The following is a 25,022-nucleotide window of genomic DNA, read 5'->3' on the forward strand; positions in this document are numbered from 1 at the left end:
GCAAATACAGACTTGCACAGAGAAGGATAAACGTCTCCAGAGTTTAAAGACTGTCATCTTGCAGGGCTGGCCAAAATGTAAGCAACATGCTCCAAGGGAAGTTTCTCCATTCTTCCACATAAGAAATGAATTGTCAGTGCAGCAAGGGACCATCTTTAAAGGAGACAGGGCTGCTATACCAGAAGTTCTCAGAAGAGACATACTGAAAACATTGCACTCTTCTCACTTAGGCATGGAAGGATGTCTACGTTGAGCACGAGAATCTGTTTATTAGAAAGGAATGAATGACCACATAAAAAATTATATAGCGCAATGTGAAACATGTGCGTCATACAGTGATAAACAACCAAAGGAGACATTGCAACCTCATGAAATAGGAATGCACTTGTTCACATGGAATTACACAGAATACCTGATTACAGTGGACTATTTTTCAAACTTCTGGGAGGTTGAATTGTTGCTGGACACAAGGGCGAAAACAGTGATTAAAAAACTCAAGGCCCATTTGTATGGCATTCCAGATATCACTTTCTCGGACAATGCAACGCAGTTTATTTTTGAAGAGTTCAAAGCCTTCAACAAGAAATGGGAATTTGAACACCAGACATCTTCTCTGAGATATCCTCAAAGTAATGGGAAAGCAGAGTCAGCAGTAAAAATGGCATAAAACCCATGCAGAAAGCAAAACAGGCAGGTATGGATGTATATCTGTCTATACTGCATCATAGAAACACACCCACCCAAGGCCTAGACAGCAGTCTGGCACAGAGGCTCATGAGCAGGTGTACAAAGACACTCTTACCAACTGCTAGTCATCTGTTAAAGCCAAAGTTGTTGGGAAATATCAAAGCTAAATTACAGAAGAATCAAGATAGGCAAGCTTTCTATTACAATATATCTGCAAAGGATTACACTGCATGTAATAAACAGCCTGTAATTACCTACACAGTGTTATCCATGACAGAAAGCAATTAACAGAACAATTTCCATACAGGAAACCGGTGGCTTTCTGTATGGCATCAGATTTCAGCTGAATGTCAGTTCAGTTACTGAAGGGGCTGAATCCTGCCCCTGGGGCCCGGTGAACAAGAGCAAAAAGAGTCCTTCCTTCTGCCCAACGGGCCCCATACACCAGTAATGACAGCAATGCCCGATTGTCTACCACAAAGACTGCGCCCATCTAGTTGGCACGTGACCTTATGTGTGCAAATCACATACTTGTGGTCATGCATCTGCCACTCTTGGCACTAGAGAATCCACACAACATGCAGTGAGTGCGATGTTAGGATTCAGAACTCTACAGTCACATAACGTGATTGCAGACTCGTACCCTAAGGCCAGACAACCACTTTTGGTAAAAAACGCCATGCCATTGATATTTTTCAATTTTTATACTTCATGTTTTATTTTATTCTCTAATAACACAACTTTTTTGCTTGAAAGATTAAATATTTCTAAAATAGGCATCTGACATGGCTTCAACTTATCTCAGCTAATGGTAGAGCTTAGTTATAATCTGGCTCTAAAATATGCATAGATCTGTCTACTCTCCCGCTGAAGACAAAGCAGAAAGAGCATTTGCTTCCTCCTGGACGATGCCCTTATTTCCTGAATTTGCATTTTTGTGTATATCAATGATGAGATATCACTCAACAAAGGAAATAAAACAGTCTGCGGAGTGACAGATCCCGAAGAAAGAAATGTGTCAGGTGCTGATTACAGTTGGTGCTTCTCTCCAGAAAGCTGTTACAATGAAATGCTGACAGCTCTTATTATGACATTTCATCATAGTGATGTCTTCAATGTCTTTGTTGTGTCATTTAGTTGGCAATGCATATGGTTATTATCTAATGAACAGCAAGTACCAGCTGTGGTTATCAGCGAGACAACAGAGCTGTTACAGAGGTTGTGCACTTGCCATGTAATGCAGCAATGCATTGATATTGAAAAAGGACCTAAAGACCAAAGATTTAACCTTCTCTGCAGTATTGTTAGACTGAACTGCTGTTTCTTGTATTGTCTCTTTGAGAGGTCATCCTCCTTTTACTAAGTTATTGTCCAGAATATTCTAATTTTAACTGTTGATTGATGGTTAAAGTCCAGAGTAATGTACTGGAAAAGTCTCCATATGCATTATTCCTACCGTGAACAGGAAGAATGGAGTTTCAGTCAAGAGCTGTGTTACTTTGTAGAACTGTGAAATTAGACCAAAGATGTCATCTGTATGAAGATTGTACCTTCTTCCTGTGCCTAGATGGGTTTTCATGAGATACTCCAATATCTTCCTCTATTCTTTGTTGGGTTAAAGGACTCTGTCAGCAAATAATGATTGTTCAAACAAGAACAGGCGCACAGTCCATCTTGCCATGGCCAAACAGCTTATTGTCCCTTTATTTCCGCCCTCTCTACTTTGATTGACAGCTCTGGATTCATAAAGCTAGAGAAGAACAGAGATAGATGGAAAACAAGCATAAGGGAAGGTGCACTTTAATGTTTGGCCACGCTATGAAGCAAGGTGCTCCTGTACTTGGTTTGAATAATCATTATGAGATGACAAATTCCCTCTTATTATCATTAGAGAAGAGAGGATTTATCAAAATTCGAATGCACTAAATAACATGGATTTTCCATGGAAATTCAACTTGCAGCCAAGTTATTCTCCACAATGTGAATATAAGAGTATACATCTGTCGGTGCCTGCGCAATGTATAAAATAAAAAAAGGCATGGGGTCTCTTCTATTTTTTCTACAAAGTGGAGGCAAAACCAACAGCTGCGGGATACAGCCTGCAGAAGTCAGAGATATCTCGGTTGGCTATCAAAAATAGAGGTATACCCACGCTATTTTTTACAATGATTTAAATAAATAATGAAAAAAAAGGTCAGTCCCCCATTTTTTAAACCAGCCAAGCGTAAGTAGGCAGCTGGTGGTTGGAATTCTCAGACTGGAAAGGGTCCATAGATATTGGCCCTCCCCTGTCTAAGAAGACCAGCTGACAGCCAACCCAAAAAAGGCGCATCTATTTAGGGTTGAGCGACTTTTCTTTTTATATGATCGGGTCGGGTTTCACGAAACCCGACTTTTTCAAAAGTCGGGTCGAGTGAAATCGGCCGATCCTATAGAAAAGTCGGGGTCGGGGTCGGCCGAAACACGAAACCCAATGCAGTGCATTTGGTTTCTAATGGTTCCCAGGGTCTGAAGGAGAGGAAACTCTCTGTTATGGACTGGCGGAACGCACCAAGTATAAGATGATATGGAACTAGGAGTGTTCGCAGTCCGGGGTCCACCGTGCAGGTAAAAACCCTGCTGCTAGTAGAGACGGACTATATGGCGGTACTATAAGAATACACACATGGGTTAACTTCACCCCGTGTGAAGGAAGCGACCCTGTTGCGTCACAGGACCGCGGTACCGCACATAGAGCGCAAGCAAGGAGTCTCTAATCTCAAACCCCAGACTGGAGATTTGAGTTCAGAAGACCTCATGCGCTCGACACCGCAACTGGGGTGTCAGAGAAACGTAAATAATAATATATAAAGGCACGAGAGTGCGTGCGGTGCCACACTGACGGACGCCACTAACCACCCAGGCTTGGGTCAGGAAAGCGCAGAGAAAGTGCACGGCGCCGTACTGGCGGACACAGCAACTGGACGCTGTAATGTGTGTTACGTGCTGATGGCTAGTCGGGCGCTAGATAGCTACCTCCATTCACAAACAGACAACAACACTAGGAATGGGATATTTAGGAGCTTTCATCCTTCGACATACATCCATCTACACACACACACATAATATCAAGACAATACTAGCGCATGGCCGTGCGGTCATGCGCAGCTTATATAGTTGCAGCACAGGAAGCTACTACCGAAGTTTTGCCCTTTCAGGACCTTCCTGGAGGACCAATGGGATGTGCTGCAGTACCTGAGAATGTGACCCTCGATCTCCAACGGGAGACCTTGCCCTGGGCATGCTCAGTGAGTGTAAATAAGGACTTAGTCCCAGAGAAGCCTGCTCGCCGCAGATCAGTGCAGGGTACAACAGGAGGGCCAGAAAAGGCAGTAGTAACCCTTTGCACAGAATCAGTCCCAGCGAGACGCTGGGAGCGACGCCTCCGCTGAGCAGACCCCACTGCGGCCGATGCAGAATGGGAGACCGCAGCAGACACGGATCGAGATTCCCCCTGTGCAGCAGAGGAAACTCGACTCCTAACATTACCCCCCCCTCCTAGGGCCCCCTCCTCCTTGAGCCTCACTATGCTCAAAAGCTGCAATAAGCAACGGAGCCCGAATGTGCTCCACAGGCTCCCAGGTTCTATCCTCTGGGCCGTGACCCTTCCAGTCCCCCAGATAAAATTTCTTGCCACGTACCACCTTGCACCCCACAATAGCATTCACCTCAAACTCATCCGTGGATGAACCCGATGTCCCAGCAGATGACTCAGAAAACCGGGACAAATGAACGGGCTTTAAGAGGGAAACGTGAAAAGTATCAGTGATACCAAGGCGTGGAGGAATAGCCAAACGGTAGACCACAGGGTTGACCTGTTCCAGAACCTTAAACGGACTAATGTAGCGAGGAGCAAACTTAGTGGACTCAACTCGCAGCCTGACGTTACGGGCGGAGAGCCACACTAAGTCGCCAGGAGCAAAGATCGGAGCGGGGCGCCGGTGTGTATCAGCCGAAACCCTCATTCTCTACTTGGAGGCCCGGATGGCATCCTGTGTGCGGTCCCAGATGTCACGCGCCTCCACCGCCCAGTCTGCCACCCTAGAATCGGTGGATGACACGGGCATGGGCACAGGGACACGCGGATGCTGGCCGTAATTAAGGAGAAAAGGAGTCTGACCAGTGGAATCGGCTACGGCGTTGTTCAAGGCAAATTCCGCCCAAGGTAGCAAAGATGCCCAGTCATCCTGCCTAGCAGAGACGAAATGTCGCAAATATGTCACCAGAGTCTGGTTGGTTCTCTCCACTAACCCATTCGTCTCGGGATGGTATGCAGAGGAGAGGTTCAACTCTATGCTGTGTAAACGGCAGAGCTCTCTCCAAAACCGAGACGCGAACTGGGGACCCCGATCGCTGACAATCTTATCAGGCATACCATGCAATCGGAAAATGTGCTTAATGAACAACACCGCCAAAGCCCGGGCAAAAGGTAACCGAGGAAGCGGCACCAAGTGCACCACCTTAGAGAAATGGTCGGTGACAACCCAAATGATGGAGCAGCCACGCGACTTGGGTAAGCCCACTACGAAGTCCATACCGACCATCTCCCAGGGCCTGTCTGCCACCGGTAGAGGGTAAAGCAACCCAGCAGGCCGTTGCCGAGGAGACCGATTTTGGGCGCAAGAAACGCACGCCTGGATATAGTCCCTGACATCTTGGGCCATATGCGGCCACCAGTATGTTCTCGCCAAAAGCTCAGATGTCCTGTTGGTCCCAAAATACCCACCCACTCTGGAGGAATGAGCCCAAGAGAGAACCTCCGGTCGCAAGTTAGCTGGCACGAAAGTCTTGCCCGGGGGCACAGACTCTAGCGAAACCGGAGCTACAGTTCTCAGGCTCTCAAAAGGGACAATAAGCTGAGGCTCCTCCTCCTCCTCCTCAGATGACACTACGGAGCGGGAGAGAGCGTCGGCACGAACGTTCTTCTCCCCGGAGAGAAAATGGAGAGTAAAATGGAACCGGGAGAAGAACAGGGACCATCTAGCCTGGCGAGAATTCAGCCGCTGGGCCGTTTGTAGATATACCAAGTTCTTGTGGTCAGTGAAGACTTGGAAGGGAAAGCGAGCTCCCTCCAAGAGGTGTCTCCACTCTGAAAAAGCCAACTTCATGGCTAGCAACTCCCTGTCCCTGATGGAATAATTCCTCTCCGCTGGTGTGAAGGTCTTGGAGAAGAAGAAGCAAGGATGCTTCCGACCTTGAGCATCCTTTTGGAAAAGGACTGCCCCAGCACCAACGGATGAGGAATCCACCTCCAAGATAAATGGTTTATCTACATCGGGGCGATGTAGGATGGGAGCGCTAGCGAAGTGTGACTTGATCGAGAGAAAGGCTTTGGAGACCTCCTCTGACCACAACTTGGGATTTGCTCCCTTCTTGGTGAGGGCAACCAAGGGAGCTACCAAAGTTGAGAAGTGTGGAATGAACTGGCGATAGTAATTAATGAACCCCATAAAGCGCTGCACCGCTTTAAGAGAATGGGGTTCCTGCCAGTCCATTACAGCCTGTAGCTTGGCAGGGTCCATAGCCAAACCCTGGGCAGAGATGATATAACCAAGGAAAGGCAAGGACTCCTGCTCAAACACACACTTCTCCAACTTGGTGTAGAGGGAGTTTGCCCATAAGAGGTCGAAGACTTTGCGAACATCTCTCCGATGGGAGTCAATATCTGGAGAGTAGATGAGAATATCATCCAGATAGACTACGACCGAGGTGGTGAGCATATCTCGGAAGATGTCGTTCACAAAGTCTTGGAAAACGGCTGGGGCATTAAAGAGCTCGAAGGGCATCACCAGATATTCATAGTGCCCATCCCTGGTGTTAAAAGCCGTCTTCCATTCATCCCCCTCACAGATGCGAATCAGGTTGTAAGCACCCCGCAGATCTAGCTTTGTAAATACCCTTGCTCCCCGTAGCCTATCAAAAACTCAGATATCAGGGGTAATGGGTACTTGTTCTTAACGGTGATGGCTTTAGACCCCTATAGTCTATGCATGGACGTAAGTCTCCAGTCTTCTTCTGTACGAAGAAGAACCCAGCCCCTGCCGGTGACACTGACTTCCTAATGAATCCTCTTGCCAGATTCTCCTGGATGTACTGAGACATTGCCTCCGTCTCCGGGAGAGATAACGGATAGACTCGACCCCGGGGAGGCTCAGCACCAGGCAAGAGGTCAATAGGACAGTCATAGGGGCGGTGAGGCGGAAGGGTCTCCGCAGCTCTTTTGGAGAACACGTCTGCATAGGGCCAATAGTGCTTGGGGAGAGAGGAAAGATCTGCGGGTACCTGTGTAGTAGCAACCTGAACGCACTCCCTCTGACATCTACCCTCGCAGGATTTACTCCATCCCTAAATTCTCCCAGAGGACCACTCAGTATGAGGAGAATGGTAGCGAAGCCATGGTATCCCCAACAGGACCTCATCAATTCCCTCAGGAATGACTAATAGGGAGATTATTTCCTGATGTGATGGAGACACAGAAAGCGTGAAAGGAATGGTTTGGTGGGTAATCTGTGAGGGTAGTGTTGACCCATTTACCACTCGAACGGTTACTGGCTTGGCGAGCATCACCAAGGGTATTGCGTGACGCTGGGCAAAAGCGGAAGACATAAAGTTATCCTCTGCCCCAGAATCCACACATAGCTCGACCATAAGAGTGGATGGTCCTATGGTAATTGTCCCCTTGAAGGACAACTTTGAGGCAAACGTCGCCGTGTCTAGTGTACCTCCTCCAACTGCCACTAGACGCTGATGTTTCCCTGACCGCTGAGGACCCTTGGAGGCAAGATGTCCTGACTGCTGGCAAACATGACGGACCTTGTGTGCACGGGCGGACAGAGATCTGGATCCCGCTCGTGTCACCTCTAAGGTCTCATGTGACTCAGATGCCTGGACTGGAGATTCCAAAGGTTTGGCGAAGGTGGGAGCCAGCCGAAACCTTTGCCTACACTGGGTTCGCTCCAACCTCCGCTCGTTAAAACGGAGGTCAATACGAGTAGAGATAGTTATTAATTCCTCCAGTGTGGCCGGAATCTCCCTAGTGGCCAGAGCGTCCTTAACGTGATCAGCCAGGCCCCTCCAAAATATTGGGATAAGGGCCTTATCCGACCACTCCAGCTCGGAATCTAAAGTACGGAAGCAGACGGAAAAATGGCTGACCAAGGACTCACCCTGAGTTAATGCCAGTAGTTGGAGCGCTGTGTCATGGGTGACTTGAGGTCCTAAAAAGACCTTTTTCAGAGTGCTCAGGAACAGCGGAGCACTCTGCACCACATGATCACCACGCTCCCACAGCGACGTAGCCCACTCCAACGCCCTGTCCGACAAGAGAGACACAATAAATCCCACCTTAGCCCGTTCTGTAGGAAAACGTGCAGCCAGGAGCTCGAGATGAATAGAGCACTGACTCATGAATCCCTAGTCTTGCAATCTCCAGATAATTTTTCTGGCAACGGGAGGCGAGATAATGTCGGAACAGGGGTGGCAGTGGACAAAGTTGCTGCAGCCACGCTAGCAGCCTGTACAGCAACTGCGGTAACATCCACAGCTGAGGTTGAGCTCTCGAGAGCCGCCAACCTACCCTCCAGCTGCTGGATATACCGCAAAGATTGCTGAATGTCCGCCATTTACTAGCCAGACCCTGGCGCTAGTATTATGTTATGGACTGGCGGAACGCACCAAGTATAAGATGATATGGAACTAGGTGCGTTCGCAGTCCGGGGTCCACCGTGCAGGTAAAAACCCTGCTGCTAGTAGAGACGGACTATATGGCGGTACTATAAGAATGCACACATGGGTTAACTTCACCCTGTGTGAAGGAAGCGACCCTGTTGCGTCACAGGACCGCGGTACCGCACATAGAGCGCAAGCAAGGAGTCTCTAATCTCAAACCCCAGACTGGAGATTTGAGTTCAGAAGACCTCATGCGCTCGACACCGCAACTGGGGTGTCAGAGAAACGTAAATAATAATATATAAATGCACAAGAGTGCGTGCGTTGCCGCACTGACGGACGCCACTAACCACCCAGGCTTGGGTCAGGAAAGCGCAGAGAAAGCGCACGGCGCCGTACTGGCGGACACAGCAACTGGACGCTGTAATGTGTGTTACGTGCTGATGGCTAGTCGGGCGCTAGATAGCTACCTCCATTCACAAACAGACAACAACACTAGGAATGGGATATTTAGGAGCTTTCATCCTTCGACATACATCCATCTACACACACACCTAATATCAAGACAATACGTGCGGTCATGCGCAGCTTATATAGTTGCAGCACAGGAAGCTACTACCGAAGTTTTGCCCTTTCAGGACCTTCCTGGAGGACCAATGGGATGTGCTGCAGTACCTGAGCATGTGACCCTCGATCTCCAACGGGAGACCTTGCCCTGGGCATGCTCAGTGAGTGTAAATAAGGACTTAGTCCCAGAGAAGCCTGCTCGCTGCAGATCAGTGCAGGGTACAACAGGAGGGCCAGAAAAGGCAGTAGTAACCCTTTGCACAGAATCCGTCCCAGCGAGACGCTGGGAGCGACGCCTCCGCTGAGCAGACCCCACTGCGGCCGATGCAGAATGGGAGACCGCAGCAGACACGGATCGAGATTCCCCCTGTGCAGCAGAGGAAACTCGACTCCTAACACTCTCCTTCAGGCCCTGGGATCCATATTTAAGTGTAAAATAAAGAATCAAAATAAAAAATATTCATATACTCACCCTCGGACGCGCCCTGGTTCTCACCAGCAGCCTTCCTTCCTAAGATTGAGCGCTTGAAGGACCTTCGATGATGTCGCTGCTTGTGATTGGTCGCGTGAGCGGTCACATGGGCGTCACGCGACCAATCACAAGCCGTGACTTCATCTAAGATCCTTCAGGCGCTGATTCTTAGGAAGGAAGGCTGCGGGTCAGAACCAGGGCGCGTCCAAGGGTGAGTATATACCTATTAGGAATATTCTCACCCTCGGACGCGCCCTCGGACGCTTCCTTCCTAAGAATCAGCGCCTGAAGGACCTTAGATGACATCGCGGCTTGTGATTGGTCGCGTTACTGCCCATGTGATGCTCACGTGACCAATCACAAGCTGCAAAGTCATCGAAGGCCCTTCAGGCGCTCATTCTTAGGAAGGAAGGCTGCCAGTGAGAACCAGGGCGCGTCCGAGGGTGAGTATATCAATATTTTTTTATTTTTATTCTTTATTTTACACTTAAATATGAATTCCGATACCGATTCCCGATATCTTAAACATATCGGAACTCGGTATCGCAATTCCGATTCCAGATCAGAAGATCGCCGACCTCATGGCCGACCCCACACAGGGGCTGGGTCGGGTTTCATGAAACCCGACTGTGCCAAAAGTCGGCGACTTCTGAATCAGGCCGACCCGTTTCGCTCAACCCTACATCTATTAGATGCACTATATCTGGCAGTTTGCCTCACACTTCCCACTTGTCCTAGTGTGGTGGCAATTGAGATAAAATTTGTAGGGTAAATGTCAGCTTTGTATTGTCAGTAGTGTTGAGCGATACCGTCCGATACTTGAAAGTATCGGTATCGGATAGTATCGGCCGATACCCGAAAAATATCGGATATCGCCGATACCGATATCCGATACCAATACAAGTCAATGGGACATCAAATATCGGAAGGTATTCTCATGGTTCCCAGGGTCTGAAGGAGAGGAAACTCTCCTTCAGGCCCTGGGATCCATAGGGATGTGTAAAATAAAGAATTAAAATAAAAAATATTGATATATTTACCTCTCCGGCGGCCCCTGAACTCAGCGCGGGTAACCGGCAGGCTTTGTTGTTCAAAATCAGCGCTTTTAGGACCTGAGAATCACGTCCCGGCTTCTGATTGGTCGCGGGCCGCCCATGTGACCGCCACGCGACCAATCACAAGCCCTGACGTCACCGCAAGCTATTAACGCGCTCATTTTTAAAAATGAGCGCGTTAATGACTTTCAAAGACGTAGCGGCTTGTGATTGGTCGCGGCCACGCGACCAATCACAAGCCGCGACGTTACCGCAAGCTATTAACGCGCTCATTTTTAAAAATGAGCGCGTTAATGACTTTCAAAGACGTAGCGGCTTGTGATTGGTCGCGTGGCCGCGACCAATCACAAGCCGCTACGTCTTTGAAAGCCATTAACGCGCTCATTTTTAAAAATGAGCGCGTTAATAGCTTGCGGTGACGTCGCGGCTTGTGATTGGTCGCGTGGCCGCGACCAATCACAAGCCGCTACGTCTTTGAAAGCCATTAACGCGCTCATTTTTAAAAATGAGCGCGTTAATAGCTTGCGGTGACGTCGCGGCTTGTGATTGGTCGCGTGGCCGCGACCAATCACAAGCCGCTACGTCTTTGAAAGTCATTACCGCGCTCATTTTTAAAAAATGAGCGCGTTAAGGACCTGCGAATGACGTCACGGCTTGTGATTGGTCGCGTGGCGGTCACATGGGCGGCCCGCGACCAATCAGAAGCCGGGACGTGATTCTCAGGTCCTAAAAGCGCTGATTTTGAACAAAGAAGCCTGCCGGTTACCCGCGCTGAGTTCAGGGGCCGCCGGAGAGGTAATTATATCAATATTTTTTATTTTAATTCTTTATTTTACACATCCCTATGGATCCCAGGGCCTGAAGGAGAGTTTCCTCTCCTTCAGACCCTGGGAACCATGAGAATACCTTCCGATACTTGATGTCCCATTGACTTGTATTGGTACCGGATATCGGTATCGGCAATATCCGATATTTTTCGGGTATCGGCCGATACTATCCGATACCGATACTTTCAAGTATCGGACGGTATCGCTCAACACTACTACTGAATAGTCTTCATTGTCCTGATCACAGAAGCAAAGTTTTTTTGGAACAACAAGTATTTTCTATTTGTTTTAGGTATAACACACTTGGCACCCAGGAACAAAAAAATAAATAAAAATTTGTTACATAGTGAATCAAGGCATTACTTACTCCATAATCAAAAATAAGAAAGACGCAATGAAAAAAGTCAATTGATTGAAATAAACACACATAAAACCCCTTTATTTTAAATAAACACTTCAACCCTCTTTTGCCCATTTATTACTGTAAAACTAAAAATAATAAACCATCATATTCCTCACCTGTCCACCAATAATCTATTTGTCCCACAAAGAGGCCAATTTGGCTTTGTCTGGATTGCATGGTTAAGCGGTGGCATGATGCGAGTGCTCAACCATGAATCCAAGGGGGACACTGAGCTGAGCCTGAGAACCGCTGTCTGTAACCGGTGGTAACCATAATTATGTCACTGCTAGTGATAAGTGAATAGTGAAATGTTTGTATTCAGAAAATCGGCATGAATAATTTCTAATATCCATGTATTCGAAACGAATAATGAATCCAATGAAAATCAATGTGAAAGCCTGAGAAAAAAGCTGTGGTCACTGCAGTTTAGCCCAGCTGGGAATGCAGCCTTACTGACCGGCGGTAACCTCGATGACATCACCGCTTGTCACTGAGGCAGCGCTTACAGCAGCTCATTCACCAGTGGTTCTCAACCTGGACGGTCGTATTTTGCCACTGTCCAGGTTAAAAACTATTAATCCCCCAGACATGGATTACGGCGTGAGACAGAATGACACACAGGTATGGTATATTGTTATTTTTTATTTTTATTGCTGGAGATGAGGGATTCAATGGAATTAAGCGTTAGGTTAGTATAACTGTGTTTATTATTTTTAAATAAAAATGGAAACGTGTGTTTTGTTTTATTTCTAATAAAGGGCTTTATTCTTGCTTTGTCTTTATTTACCATATAACTAGAGAATTAGTAATGGATAGCTGTCTTATAGACGTCTCTCCATTAGTAAGCTGTGGGCTCGATGTCACCTGACAATACAAAGGTGATGTCAACTTCACAAATATGAACCCCACTTGCCACCTCCACAGGACAAGTAGGAAGAGTTGGGCAAAGCCCCAGAATTGGCCCAGCTAATAGACTCAAATTACTCACCGAGTAACGAATATCCCGAATATCATACTGTTCGTGCGAGTAACAAATAGTGCCTAATATATTCGCTCATCACTAGTCACTGAAGGTTACTGAAGCTGTGCCCTCAGGCTCTGCTTAGTGTCTCCTGGGTTCACGGTGGAGCAATCGCATCATGCCACCGCTCAGCCATGCAATCCAAATGTAGCTCAGTTGGCCTCTTTGTGGAACAAATGGATTGTCATTGGATAGATGAGGAATATGGTATATGTCCTATAGAAAAGCATGGAGTTTGAGTCCGACTCCACAGTATATAAAACAGGTGATTTTTATTAAGTACAAAAAGCATAAAAAATTTGTAACAAAGAAGTATAGGCAAAAAGCCAATCAGACAAATACAGGCTAAGGTGTGAAGGACCAGCATACATCAAAAATGTATACAGGGTTAGGGAAGACAGAATCAAAGCAGATATGAATGGTATCCAAGGTTATAGAAAATGTGTAAAGATACTTTCAATGTTCATATAAATGCACTATATTAACCTTAAGATACTATAAAAAGGAAATTCAATTCAGTACTAAAGCTCAAGTGTAGCACATGCTACCTGCAGGGGGTACCAATTATTTGCAATATGGATAGCATGTAACAAATGCAGTGAAGAGCGGACTGAATCATATAAGCAACAGTTTAGAAGTGCCAGCCAGCTTACCCATAACTATGCCTGTAAGATGTGAGGTCTAGGGTTGAGCGAAACGGGTCGGCAATTTTGAGAAGTCGCCGACTTTTGGCAAAGTCGTGTTTCATGAAACCCGACCCGACCCCTGTGTGGGGTCGGCCATGAAGTCGGCGATCTTTTGAATCTAGAATCGGAATTCCGATACCGATTCCCGATATGTTTAAGATATCGGGAATTGGTATCGGAATTCAGATTTAAGTGTAAAATAAAGAATTAAAATAAAAAATATCGCCATACTTACCCTCTGACGCGCCCTGGTACTAACCGGGAACCTTCCTTCCTTCGAATCAGCCTTCCAGGACCTTGCGGTGACGTCGCGGCTTGTGATTGGTCGCGCGGCCGCCCATGTGACCGCTCGCGCGACCAATCACAAGCCGCGACGTCACCATGACGTCACCGAAGGTCCTGGAAGGGCTGATTCTTAGTAAGGAAGGCTGCCGGAAAGAAGCAGGGCACGTCCGAGGGTGAGTATATACCTAATAGGAATATACTCACCCTCGGATGCGCCCTGCTTTTTTCCGGCAGCCTTCCTTCCTAAGAATCAGCCCTTCCAGGACCTTCGGTGACGTCGCGGTGACGTCGCGGCTTGTGATTGGTCGCGCGAGCGGTCACATGGGCGGCCGCGCGACCAATCACAAGCCGCGACGTCACCGCAAGGTCCTGGAAGGCTGATTCGAAGGAAGGAAGGTTCCCGGTTAGTACCAGGGCGCGTCAGAGGGTAAGTATGGCGATATTTTTTATTTTAATTCTTTATTTTACACTTAAATATGGATCCCAGGGCCTGAAGGAGAGTTTCCGCTCCTTCAGACCCTGGGAACCATTGGAAACCCAATGCACTGCATTGAGTTTCGAGTTTCGGCCGACCCCGACCCCGACTTTTTTATAGGATCGGCCGATTTCACTCGACCCGACTTTTGAAAAAGTCGGGTTTCGTGAAACCCGACCCGATCTTATAAAAGTAAAGGTCGCTCAACCCTAGTGAGGTCCCATGCAGCGAATAGCAAATTACTCGCCAAGTAACTAATATCCCGAATACCATACTATTCATGCGAGTAACAAATAGGGCCTAATATATTCACTCATCACTAGTCACTGCAGGTCACTGGAATCATGGCGAAGCAATCGCATCATGCCACTGCTCAGGCATGCAGTCCAGATGTAGCTGAGTTGGCCTCTTTGTGGGACAAACGGATTGTTATCGGACAGATGAGGAATATGGTGTTTATTATTTTTAAATTTACAGGAACAAATGGCTAAAAGAAGGTGGGCAGTGTTTATTTCAAATAAAGGAGTTTTTATGCGTGTTTTGTACAATTAAAATATTTTTTCATGTGTGTGCCTATATTTAATTTTCACACCGGGGTTAGAATCGGGGTGTCTGATAGATGCCTCTCCATTACTAACTCCTGGGCTTGATGTCAGTGGACATATATCAGCTGGCATTTACCATAAAACTATTACCCCACTTGCGACTGCACCAAGGAAAATGGGAAGAGCTGAGGCTATGCACCAGGTTTGGTGTTTCTACTGGATGTGCAATTTCTGGGGCAGCTGAGGGCTGTTGTTTTTAGTCAGGTAAGGGGCCAATAACCATGGCGGCTTCCCAGCCTATTAATATCATCCTTCAGGTGTCTATCCAGCCTTTGCTGATTAGTAATATCAGGGGGGACCCCACTTCATTTTTGGGGGAGTCACTCCTTTACTAACCAGTAAAGGCTACACCGACAGCTGTGAGCTCTTATTAATAGGCTGGGAAAATGTATGGATATTGACGCCGTCCCAGAAAAATAACACCAGCTCACAGCTGTCAGCTTTGCCTTAGCTACTTATTAAAAATAGAGAGAACCCCAAGTTGTTTTTAATGTATTTATTTTTATATTTATTTAGTAAGGGAAAGCAAAGGGCTGAGGAATGTGATCCCCAGCTATCTACTTTCCCTCAGCTGGTTAGAAAAAATGGGGGGGATACTAAGTGGGTTTAAGTAATAAATAAGGAGTATACACCAAAACTTCAGTGCTATAAAATGGCTGTAAAATGGTGCTGCAAATGGAAGAAAATGGGAGTAAGAGCAGGACAATTGTCCTGCAAAAAAATAGGGATAGAGAAATTACTTAAATTTTTGCTTAAATTTGGAGAAGCAACAAAATGAAGGAAATGTAGGATAAAGTGTAAGTAACTATGTTAAATAAGACAATACCTCAAAATAAATGAAAATAGACTCATAAAATTAAGAAGAAGAGAAGAAGAGCCGGAGCCCAGGAGAGAAGACCCACAGCCAAGTGTGAGTAACCTAGTACCAGTCACACCCAACCTAGCACTAGTGCCCCCACCTGGACCCCTGTCCCTGAAAATTTTGCTCCACGGATTCCTGATTTCATTCCCCAATCAGGAATCCAGTTCCAGACTGCCAACCTCAGGGAAATAGACTTTTTCAAAGTCTTTTTCTCTGAGTCAATTGTCAGTCTTATGGTGGAGCAAACTAACTTGTATGCCCTGCAATTTTTTGCCGAAAACCCAAGTTCATCATTTACTACTTGGAATCCCGTTGACTCCGTAGAAATGATGAAATATTAGGGACTGGTCCTTCACATGGGGATTGTGAAGAAACCAGAAATTTGCCAATACTGGAGTACTGATATTTTATATCAAACTCTATTATATGGCATGGTTATGATTCACAAGCGTTTTGAGGTGATTCGTAAGTTTCTTCATTTAAGGGTCAATACGGTCATCCTTCCCCGCGAAGACCCGAATTTTGATAAACTGTTCAAAATTCGGCCCGTCATCGAACACTTCACCAACAAGTTTGCTGAAGTGTACATTCCCCAAAGGGAAATTTGTGTGGATGAATCCCTCATCCACTTCAAAGGTAGGCTTCAGTTCCGTCAGTACCTGCCCAGCAAGAGGGCGAGGTACGGGATTAAGCTCTATAAGCTCTGTGAAATTACCTCAGTGTACACTCTCAGCTTTAGAGTTTATCAAGGAAAGGACAGCAGTATCCAGCCCCCAGAATGTCCACCTGCTCTGGGGGTGAGTGGGAAAATAGTGTGGGATTTGGTCCACCCATTGCTTGATAAAGGTTACCATTTGTACATTGATAACTTTTATACAAGCATCCCACTCTTTCAATCCCTCTCTGCTGGAGCTACCGCAGCTTGCGGTACTGTGCGCAGAAACAAGAGGGGTCTCCCTTTGTCGCTAACCGAGCAGACTTTCCTAAAAGGTGAGAGCCGAGCCCAATGTAGCTGCAACATGCTTCTGGTCAAGTTCAAAGACAAAAGGGACGTCTTTTTCTTGACAACAATCCATTGTCCCGGCACCACAGTCACCACCGTTCGAGGTACCCCAGCACAGGACCACAAACCGGACTGTACCCCTGGGTACAACAAACACATGGGGACTGGTCCTTCACATGGGGATTGTGAAGAAACCAGAAATTTGCCAATACTGGAGTACTGATATTTTATATCAAACTCTATTATATGGCATGGTTATGATTCACAAGCGTTTTGAGGTGATTCGTAAGTTTCTTCATTTAAGGGACAATACGGTCATCCTTCCCCGCGATGACCCGAATTTTGATAAACTGTTCAAAATTCGGCCCGTCATCGAACACTTCACCAACAAGTTTGCTGAAGTGTACATTCCCCAAAGGGAAATTTGTGTGGATGAATTCCTCATCCACTTCAAAGGGAGGCTTCAGTTCCGTCAGTACCTGCCCAGCAAGAGGGCGAGGTACGGGATTAAGCTCTATAAGCTCTGTGAAAGTACCTCAGTGTACACTCTCAGCTTTAGAGTTTATCAAGGAAAGGACAGCAGTATCCAGCCCCCAGAATGTCCACCTGCTCTGGGGGTGAGTGGGAAAATAGTGTGGGATTTGGTCCACCCATTGCTTGATAAAGGTTACCATTTGTACATTGATAACTTTTATACAAGCATCCCACTCTTTCAATCCCTCTCTGCTGGAGCTACCGCAGCTTGCGGTACTGTGCGCAGAAACAAGAGGGGTCTCCCTTTGTCGCTAACCGAGCAGACTTTCCTAAAAGGTGAGAGCCGAGCCCAATGTAGCTGCAACATGCTTCTGGTCAAGTTCAAAGACAAAAGCGACGTCTTTTTCTTGACAACAATCCATTGTCCCGGCACCACAGTCACCACCGTTCGAGGTACCCCAGCACAGGACCACAAACCGGACTGTACCCCTGGGTACAACAAACACATGGGGGAGTTGATCTTGTAGATCAAGTCCTCCAGCCCTATAGTGCCATGCGGAAGGCGAAGGTATGGTATAAAAAGCAGGCTGTGCACATCGTACAAATGGCACTGTATAATGCATACATGCTATCACGATGTTCAGGCTAGACCAACAACACCTTCCTTCAGTTCCAGGAGGCGGTGATAAAGACCCTGATGTTTGGAGGCATGGAAGGAGCGGGCTCCAGCACCCCTGGAACTCAAGTTTCCCGTATGGTACCAGGGCAACATTTTCCCTGTGAAGGGAGAGCAAAAAAAAAGGTGACGGGTATGCTATAAAAGGGGGATAAGAAGGGAAACTAGTTTCCAATGTGAAACATGTCCCGACAAACCTGGACTGTTTGAATGAATGCTTCAGAATTCATCACACGTCCAGCCTGATATACACAACACCACACACACCAACCTGATGTACACTACACCACACACCAACCTGACATACACTACACCACACACCAACCTGACGTAGTGTGTCAGGTTGGTGTGTATGGCGTAGTGTATGCCAGGTTGGTGTGTGGTGTTGTATAGTGTATGCCAGGTTGGTGTGTGTGTGTGGTGTACACTACACCACACACACCAACCTAACATACACTACACCGCACACCAACCTGACATACACTACACCACACACCAACCTGATGTAGTGTGTATGGCGTAGTGTACGTCAGGTTGGAGTGTGGTGTGGTATAGTGTATGTCAGGTTGGTGTGTGTGTGGTGTACACTACACCACACACACCAACCTGACATACACTACACCACACACACCAACCTGACATACACTACACCACACACACCAACCTCACGTATTTTGTCAGGTTGGTGTGTATGGCGTAGTGTACGTCAGGTTGGTGTGTGTATGTGTGGTGTATACTACACCACACACACGAACCTGACGTACACTACATACCTTCCATACGCAACATCGTGTCCACTAATTATTGGAGCTAATTTTCCATTCAAAAAGTCAAATGGCACTCCTTCCCTTCCGAGCCTTGCCGTGCGCCAAAACAGTGGTTTACCCACACATGTGAGGTATCAGTGTAATCAGGAGAAATCACCCAACAAATTTTAGCATCCATTTTATCCTGATGCCCATGTGAAAATGAAAAAAATTGAGGCTAAAATAAAATTTTTGTGAAAAAAAAAGTACTTTTTCATTTTTATGGATCAATTTGGGAAGCACCTGGGGGTTCAAAGTGCTCACTATGCATCTAGATAAGTTCCTTGGGGGTCTAGTTTCTGAAATGGGGTCACTTGTGGGGGAGCTCCAATGTTTAGGCACACACGGGCTCTCCAAACGTGACATGGTGTCCGCTAAAGATTGGAGCTAATTTTTTATTCAAAAAGTCAAATGGTGCTTCTTCCCTTCCGAGCCTTGCCGTGTGCCCAAACAGTGGTTTACCCCCACATAGGAGGTTTCAGCGTACTCAGGACAAATTCGACAACAAATTTTGCGGTCCAGTTTCTCCTTTTACACTTGGGAAAATAAAAAAAATGTTGCTAAAATATCATTTATGTGACTAAAAAGTTTAATGTTCATTTTTTTCTTCCATGTTGCTTCTGCTGCTGTGAAACACCTGAAGGGTTAATAAACTACTTGAATGTGGTTTTGAGCACCTTGAGGGGTGCAGTTTTTAGAATGGTGTCACTTTGGGGTATTTTCAGCCATATAGACCCCTCAAACTGACTTCAAATGTAAGGTGGTCCCCAAAAAATGGTTTTGTAAATTTTGTTGTAAAATGAGAAATCGCTGGTCAAATTTTAACCCTTATAACTTTCTAGCAAAAAAAAAATTTGTTTCCAAAATTGTGCTGATGTAAAGTAGACATGTGGGAAATGTTATTTATTAACTATTTTGTGTCACATAACTCTTTGCTGTAACAGAATAAAAATTCAAAATGTGAAAATTGCGAAATTTTCAAAATTTTCTCCAAATTTCCACTTTTATAAAAACGCAAAAAATTATCGACCTAAATTTACCACTAACATGAAGCCCAATATGTCACGAAAAAACAAGTCTCAGAATCGCTAGGATCCGTTGAAGCGTTCCTAAGTTATTACCTCATAAAGTGACACTGGTCAGAATTGCAAAAAATAGCCACGTCATTTGGTCACAATAGGCATGGGTCATGAAGGGGTTATTTTTCCCATCCATATGATGGAAAGCTGACAGCTGGGGCTGGTGTTATTATTCTGGGAAGAGGCCAATATCCATGAAGCTTCCCAAGCTTCCCAGACTAATATTCCCAGGCTATTAATATCAGATGACAGCTGTCTGCACAGTCTTTACTGGTTAGCAAAGGAGGGACCCTCGAAACAAATGATGTGAGGTCCCCCTAATATTACTAACCAGCAAAGACTGAAAACACCAATTTTCAGCCGAACAAGAAATGGCGCATCTATTAGATGAGCAAATCTGTTTCTTAACCTCGACTCTTCCTACTTGTCCTGGGAAGAGTGGAGTAATAGTTTTGGGGTTGATGTCAGCTGTTTTATGTCACTGATATCAATTCCACGGGTTAGTAATGGAGAGGTGTCTACAAGACACTCCCATTACTAACCGTGTTGTGAAATTGAACAAAATTGAACAAAGCACATAAAAAAACTCCTTTATTTGAAATAAACACTGCCCACCTTCTTTTAGCCATTTGTTCCTGTAAATTTAGAAATAATAAACACCATATTCCTCATCTGTCCGATAGCACAGGTCTGCGACCATAAAGCTGTTTGATTATTATCATCTAATTTCCATGTATTTTGGTGTGCTGAAAACGAAAAAAATATTGAAAAAAATCCTGGACGTCAGGATTTGCCACAAAATGCAAAATTCTCTTCAAATGTAGTATATTTTTCTCAATTTTTTTCTTTTTTTTATCTTAGGGTTTTGAAAGTCAAAATTACTATTAATTCACATCAATGCATTGAAGATATACAAGACCCTGACTACAAAAAAATCATCGGACGAATGCTGAAAGCATTTCAAGCTTTAGGTTGCCTGATGAGTTTGAAAGTGCATTTCCTCCATTCCTACCTTGACAACTTTCCTGAAAATTTGGGAGCCGTGAGCGAAGAGCAAGGTGAACGATTCCGCCAGGACGTTAAAGAGATGGAAAGAAGATACCAGGGAAGATGGAGCATTACAATGATAGCAGACTACTGTTGGACGCTTTAGAGAGACATTCCAGATGCTACTCACAAGCGTGAATGTACCAAGAGAAGCCTCACAGGGAAGAAGAATCGATTTTATTGTGTGTTAGTGAGCGCATTGCAGTTAAAAAATGATTTTCATGAAACATTTGTAATAAAAAATTAATTTTATGAGTCTATTTTCATTTATTTTGAGGTATTGTCTTATTTAACATAGTTACTTAAATTGTCAGAAAACGTGATGTCCTATGACAAAACGGAGGTCATTTTCGGATTCAGTGCACTTAAAAACATAAAGATTATTTGGAATAACCAAAACAGCTCTTGAAAAAAATTTTTTTTGCAGACCTGTGTAACAATCCATTTGTCCCACAAAGAGGCCAACTCAGCTACATCTGGATTGCATGGCTGAGCAGTGGCATGATGCGACCACTCAGCCATGGTTGTGTTCTGGCATGTTTGCATAAGTGAATATATGCTTTTTATTTGTTTTTCATTTTCTTGTGTGGCTTGCTGTTAATACATATTTTTCTTTTTACTTTGGTGATCACTGTCATTTCATACTACCTTTTTCTTTATATATAGGCTCTTTTCACAAAATTAGAATATCATCAAAAAGTTAGTTTATTTCAGTTCTTCAATACAAAAGGTGAGTCTCATATATTATATAGAGTCATTCCAAACAGAGTGATCTATTTCAAGTGTTTATTTCTGTTAAAGGAAACCTGTCACCCCCAAAATCGTATATGAGTTAAGCCCACCGGCATCAAGGGCTTATCTACAGCATTCAGTAATGCTGTAGATAAGCCTCCAATGTAACCTGAAAGATGAGAAAAAGAGGTTAGATTATGCTCACCTGGGCGGGCGGTCCGATCCGATGGGCGTCGCGGTCCGGGGCCTCCCATCTTCTTATGATGATGTCCTCTTCTTGTCTTCACGCTGTAGTTCCGATGCAGGCGTACTTTGTCTGCCCTGTTAACGGCAGAGCAAAGTACTGCAGTGTGCAGGCGCTGGGCCTTTCTGACCTTTTCTGACACCTCAACAGGGCAGACAAAGTACGCCTGCGCTGGAGCCGCAGCGTAAAGACAAGAAGAGGATGTCATCGTAAGAAGATGGGAGGCACCGGACCGCAACGCCCATCGGACCGGACCGGACTGCAGCAGGAACACCCCTGGGTGAGTATAATCTAACCTCTTTTTCTCATCTTTCAGGATACATCGGGGGCTTATCTGTAGCATTACAGAATGCTGTAAATAAGCCCCTGATGCTGGTGGGCTTAGCTCACCTTTGATTTTGGGGGTGACAGGTTCCCTTTAATGTTGATGATTATGGCTTACAGCCAATGAAACTCAAAAGTCATTATCTCAGTAAATTAGAATACGTTATAATACCAGCTTGAAAAATGATTTTAAAATCCAAAATGTTGGCCTACCGAAATGTATGTTCAGTAAATGCACTCAATACTTAGTCGGGGCTTCTTTCGCATCAATTACTGCATCGATGTGGCATGTCATAGAGGCGATCAGCCTGTGTCACTGCTGAGGTGTTATGAAATCCCAGGTTACTTTGATATCAGCCTTCAGCTCGACTGCTTTGTTGGGTTGGTGTCTCTAATCTTCCTCTTGACAATACCCCATACCTATGGGGTTAAGGTCAGCAGGTCTGCTGGCAAATGAAGCACAAGCTATACTGTTGTTTTTAAACCAGGTATTGGTACTTTTGGCGGTGTGGACAGGTGCCAAGTCCTGCTGGAGAATGAAATTTCAATCTCCAAAAAGCTTGTCAGCAGAGGGAAGCATGAAGTGCTCTAAAATATCCTGGTAGACGGCTGCACTGACTTTGGTCTTGATAAAACACAGTGGAACAACACCAGCAGATGACATGGCCCAAACCATCACTGATTGTGGAAAGTTCAGACTAGACCTCAAGCAGCTTAATTGTGTGCCTCTCCACTCTTCCTCCAAACTCTGGGACCTTGATTTAAAAAGGAAATGCAAAACTTACTTTCATCTGAAAACAACACTTTGGACCACTGAGCAAAAGTCCAGTTCTTTTTCTCCTTGGCTCAGGTAAGACACTTCTGGCATTGTCTAATGGTCATGAGTGGCTCGACACAAGGAATGTGACACTTGTAGCCAATGCCCTGGATATACCACAAAGAGAAAAGGGAAGCGGGCACCGCATAAATATATACAACAGGGATCAACTATATGCATATAAAATAGTACAAAAAACAAACGAGAAAAGATATGCACACTAATGGGATCAACCATCAGCAATAGTTTTTATTTTACATAACACTTCAAAGAGGCAAAACAAAACACACAATTAAAAACATTTAAAAGCCAACATGGCTAGGTAGACCAAGCCTAATCAAGACCAAGGGATTAGGCTTGGTCTACCTTGCCATGTTGGCTTTTAAATGTTTTCAATTGTGTGTTTTGTTTTGCATCTTTGAAGTGTTATGTCAAATAAAAACTATTATTGATGGTTGATCCCATTAGTAGGCATATCTTTTCTCTTGTTTGTTTCCATGCCCTGGATATGTCTGTGTGTGGTGGCTCTTGAAGCAATCACCGCAGCAGCAGTCCACTCCTTGTGAATCTCCCCTAAATTTTTGAATGGCCTCTTCTTAACAATCTTTTCAAGGCTGCGGTTATCCCAGTTGCTTGAGCACATTTTTCTACCACACTTTTTTCTTCCACTCAACTTTCCATTGATATGCTTGGATTCATCACTCTCTGAACATCCAGCTTCTTTTGCAATGACTTTTTGTGGAGTGTGTCAATGACTGCCTTCTGGACACTGTTAAGTCAGCAGTCTTCCCCATGATTGTGGAGCCCACTGAAACAGACTGAGGGACCTTTTTAAATGCTTAGGAAGCCTTTGCAGATGTTGAAATAAATCACTCTGTTTGTAATGACTCTATATAGTATACGAGTTTCACTTTTTGTATTGAAGAACTGAAATAATTTAACTTTTTGATGATATTTTAATTTTGTGAGAAGCACCTGTATCTCTTTGATTTAACGACATGAAAGTTAAAAGTTTGAAAATTGCATAATTTCCCAAATTTTTTCACAAATAAACGCAAGTCATACCAAAGAAATTTTACCACTTTCATGAAGTACAATATGTCTCAAAAAGACATTCTCAGAATCACTAGGATCCGTTGAAGCTTTTCCAGAGTTAGAACCTCATAAAATGACAATGGTTAGAATTGTAAAAATTGGCCTGGTCATTACGTGCAAACCACCCTCAGGGTAAAGGGGTTTATACATTTTTTTTTTTTGGTAATCACTGTCATTTCATATTGCCTTTTTATTTACATATACTGTATCTTGCATTTATTGCATTATGTGACATGTAGCTCTCTATACTAATGTGATGTAGTGCCTCTTTCTTTGTTAAAACTCTGGGTTTGATGTTGGCTGACATAGCAATGCGGACATCAACCCCACAAATATTAATCTACTTGACACTGCACCAGGGCAAGCTGGAAGAGCCAGGCAATACTCCAGGGCAGCTGCCGGCTGCTCTTTTTAGGATGAGGAGGGTCAATATCCATGGCCTCTTCACAGTCTAAAAGTACCAGCCTCCAGCTATCTGCTTTAACTTGGCTGGTTGTCAACAATGGCGGAAACCCCACAACGCTTTTTAAAATGATTTATTTAAATAAATTAAACAGCAGTGCTCTGAACGACTGTAACGATTTTACCGCCAATCTTAGATGGTATTTCTCACACTGTCAAGTAGATGAATGGGAAATGCCACATGTCCAGGCCACCCATTAATTGGAATGGGGTCCGGGTTTAAGTTCAAATTCGTATACCATTCTAGTATCCAACCAAACTTTTTTAAAATATTCGTCCGAACCTAACGGACCTGAACTTCCACGGGTCTGCCCATCACTACTGCTTGAACAGTGGAAAAGTTAAGTTTCAGCTCACCCCCATCAGCAAATCCATGAGAGTCCACAGGAACATCCGAGCAAGGAAAACGCCACCGCCCAACGTCCTCTGCTGAGTAAGTAAGAAAAAAAAAAAATGATACTGTGGACAAAGAGCACCATGCGTGCTCGAAACGCGTTCAGCTAACTTATGGCTTCTTTTCTGGAATAGTTGTGCAGCTACTTGTAAGCAGCTTTTTCCGAATTTTAAATTTGTGGAAATAAAATTGATCACTACTGCTGACAGATTCCCTT

The sequence above is a fragment of the Ranitomeya imitator genome, chromosome 8 (genome assembly GCF_032444005.1).
Source record: "Ranitomeya imitator isolate aRanImi1 chromosome 8, aRanImi1.pri, whole genome shotgun sequence".
Lineage (NCBI taxonomy): Eukaryota > Metazoa > Chordata > Amphibia > Anura > Dendrobatidae > Ranitomeya > Ranitomeya imitator.